The 3,990-nt window shown below is 26.4% G+C and overlaps 1 long non-coding RNA gene across 1 annotated transcript; it reads left to right on the top strand.

Moving 5' to 3' along the window:
* Nucleotides 1-1,130: 1,130 nt before the first annotated feature.
* LOC103309515 lies at nt 1,131-3,990 on the top strand. The gene is made up of 3 exons (XR_510754.3): nt 1,131-1,738; nt 2,876-3,033; nt 3,715-3,990. It is a non-coding gene; the product is annotated as an uncharacterized LOC103309515 (long non-coding RNA).

The raw sequence follows: 3,990 nt of genomic DNA, 5'->3' as shown, positions 1-3,990 counted from the left end.
CTAAGAAATTTTAGTATATCGACACGTATCGGATCAATTTTAAGCGTTCAAGAATTACACGTGCAGTATACAAGCGACACGTGCCGACCTGTATCGGACTCAGGCTTTGATGCGAGATGGTAGTAGGTATGTATCAAATTTTTCTTCTTTAAAATCTTGATTAATTCGATTTTGTTCACTTGTTATTTTCTCATAGGTGCTTGAGCAACATATTCATTGTCGTCTGTTGTAGATGTGTGTTTCTATTTTCTACTTCATGATTTGTGCGTGAAATGTACCTATATGTAAACCATTTGTTCACAAAAAACACTTGTTGTCTGGTAACTCTGTGAATATCGTTCCCTAAACAGATCACTACTAATTTTTTTAATTATATGTTTTCTTCTAGGATATCCGTCATTACCAGCTATTCTGATCACTTATAATACTTGTATATTATGTCAGTGTGCTGTGATTGAATGAACGTTTCTGTTTTGTGAATTCAACATTGTCAATCATGCTATTTTTATTGTATAATTAGTATTAAAACTATTTGACTACAGAACACAAAGAACCATAAAGCACCATGATCACATTAAGATATGTGGTGCACCACACTTGATTATTATATACTTCAGCCAAAGAGGCTAGCATCATTATTCTAATATTTATTGTATTGTTATACGGCACAGCCTAGTGCTATAAATATTTTCATTACATTGATCAGTTCAAATTTTATAACTATATTGAATTGTGTTATATCATTGTCAGGTACCATTGTTTCTATTATTAGAACAAATACAGTCTACTTATTTATTGAATCTAAATTGTTATATTAATTTAATTAGTGTAACCAGTTACTTTCAATTCAAAAAAACAGCCAATACTATATTATTATTGCAGGCACCTTCTATATCAATATTTACTTTTTAAATTTACAATATAAATGATTCATCTATCAAGCTTTGAAGATTCAGAATTATACACAACTAACAAATCTTTGATACATTTTTATATAATATAAAATAAAATACCTATAATACTATATTGGATTAATAGACTTGATAATTATAATATGTTTCAATAATAATACAAATTAATCAATAATAATAAATTTTTATTATTTTATTCTAATATTGTCACAACAAAAACGCTGTGAACTTAGTGTAAACAATGGCTACATTTAAAATTAATAGTAGCTTACAAGATATTTAAGCACAATAAATATGTGAATAAATGCTATAATTAAATTAAATCAAGGTACATTTCTTTTGTATTTGTAGTACTAAAATTTAGTAGTTGCCCTATTTCATAGTTTTCACTGTGTCCAACACTTCTAAGCGCACTTCATCTAAGATATAATGTAAAAATAATAAACATAATACTATTAAAGCAATGCAATTTAAATGCTATCAAAAATCTGCTGTAAGTGAATTTCAAATATTTGACCAATATATTAGAACATAACTTCATAAATTTCTATAAAAGTAGCACTTGAGCTTTAAACAATAAACATTCAAAATATAATGACAAGCTCTCATCTTCAGGCTATGGATACTATTAATTTTTTTATGGCTTACTATCAAGTCAAAATTCTCATTATTTTAATTATAAAATTTTTTTCTTGTTTTAGGAAATTTTGATAGAGCTGTGAAGAAAATATGTAAGATTGAAAAGTACTGAGCTGATCTTTCATTATCAGCCGAAGAAATAAAATCTAAAACATAATAAAAAATGTTTTATTCTAATTAAGATTCTGGTAAATATTTAATTCATTATTTTTGCTTTTTTTTGTATTAAGGGACAGATACTTGTTGTCTTCGTTTTACATCGCGTAATATAGCAACTGTTCATTTGGCAGACCACGTGAATCTCCATTAATTTAAAAATTTGAGTGAATCAACCTATAATGAAACTTGATGGTAAGATATCTGTGTTTGTGTGTGGGTTTTTTTTCAATAGTTTTGTTTTTAAGTGAGTTATGATCATTTTTAATTTACGCTATATTATATACGCAAAACTTGCTAAACAATTGAACAACTGTAAAAAAACACAGATAATATTCTTACCATCAAGTTTCAAAATAGGTCGATTCACTCTAATTTATAAATTAATGGAGATAAACGTGATCTGCTGAACGTAAATTTGTTATGTTACGCATTTGTAAGATGGAGGCAACAAATGCCTGTGTAAATCCTTGTCCTCTTAAATATAATATGTTCAAGTCAGTATAGGAGTTATGTGATTTACACTTTTTATAAGTTTTTTTATTTTTTTATCGATACAGGTAAAACATTTTCGCACTTGTCTGGATTTCCATCATTACTTTATTACATTATATGATAGGTTGTTAATAATATTTTCTAAACATTAACCATACTGACTATATATAAGGCAAAGTGAAATGTGTTGTCCATTAGTTTATAGGTCTATGGTATGAGACTAGATCTTTACTTAAAATATTTTACACTGTATAATTTTCTATTGAAGGGATCTACCAATACATTTGTTCTCTATGTCTTATACACGTACGACATGGCTAATTTTTGTTCACTAGTTTCAATAGTGTGCTGTTAGTTTTGATATTAGAATGAATTGACCTATTATCAAACATTTAGGTAAGAACATTATCTGTGCTCAAGCGTTGGTTTTTATCATTATTTTAATTTTCAAACGAGATATGAGAATTTTTTTTTATATTTCACACACCCATTTATTGCATTTATATGCTTAAGCACAGACAATTTTCTTACCTAACAGTTTTTATTAGGTGAATTAACTCAATATCAAAACTAACAGCACACTATTGAAACTAATAAACCAAAATTTGCTATGACATACGTTTGTAAGTACTGTTTTATAATTTTCAAATATATCATATCAAAATATTTTTTAGTAAACAGTGATTTCAAGGAAGGGATTGAGAAAAGTACGGACTTACTAAATATTTCCAAGCATCCAGATCACAAAATTATATGAGAAGCTTTTCATAAATTTATCATTAAAAAGCTCAATGAAGAAGCCATTAATAATCCATCATCGATATTACTTAAGGTACCTAAAATATATTAACTTATTATTGAGTTATATATAATAATTAGAGTTAGGATGTTGATGACTTTTGCATTTTTTTTCCTTTTATTCTGTACAATGCTATCCTAGCTAAAAATTTGTTTCATGCTCCCTTGATGCAGAATATTCTAATTTTATTTTGCATTTTTTTGCATTTTTTGCATTTTTAGCTATAAATGCATTTTTTTTTGTTTTTAACGTCATTTTTTAACATTTTTAAGTCATTTTTTCATCTTTTAGGGCATTTTTTGTACTTTTTATCCATTGTGGGGCATTTTTCACAAATTATAGATTTTAGGGCAAATGTTACACCCAAGTTTGGAAACAAATTTAATATATTTAAAATCTAACTTTGGATTTGGACTATTAGTAAAAAATAATTTCAATATTATTATTGTGTGGTTTTTGTTACTATTACACCCATTATTATACCCATATCTCTAATAAAAATTATTATTTATAAATAAGTTTTTTCACTTACTTAATTAGTATTTTAGATAATTTTTAAGGTCATTTTTTGAAGTTTTTTGTGCATTTTTGCACTTTTTTTAGGGCTTTTTTGCATTTTTTTTTAGCGCATTTTTGTGTGTTTTTTAGGTCATCAACATCTTAATTCTAATAATAATATATACTTTATATATATATATTTATTTATTTATATAGGGAGAAGTTTTTCCTTTAGGAAAAGTAAGAGGTCATAAAATTGAATCCAAATATTCAGCTGTTCTACACGCAATGAAGGTCTTGAAGTTGTCGCAGTTGCATAGGTTACGCAATTTTCAGACATGTATTAACAAATGTATAGTAGAGCTATATGTCAATCGATTTGATATTCAAATATTTATTGTAATATTATATTATTGTATTTTCTTATAAGTTATAACTTCCTAGATGGTTAGAAATTTTGTTATTGGATTGTATAATATATGTACCTAAATA

The sequence above is a fragment of the Acyrthosiphon pisum genome, chromosome X (genome assembly GCF_005508785.2).
Source record: "Acyrthosiphon pisum isolate AL4f chromosome X, pea_aphid_22Mar2018_4r6ur, whole genome shotgun sequence".
Taxonomy (NCBI): Eukaryota; Metazoa; Arthropoda; class Insecta; order Hemiptera; family Aphididae; genus Acyrthosiphon; species Acyrthosiphon pisum.
This window is presented reverse-complemented; position numbering and strand designations above follow the sequence as displayed.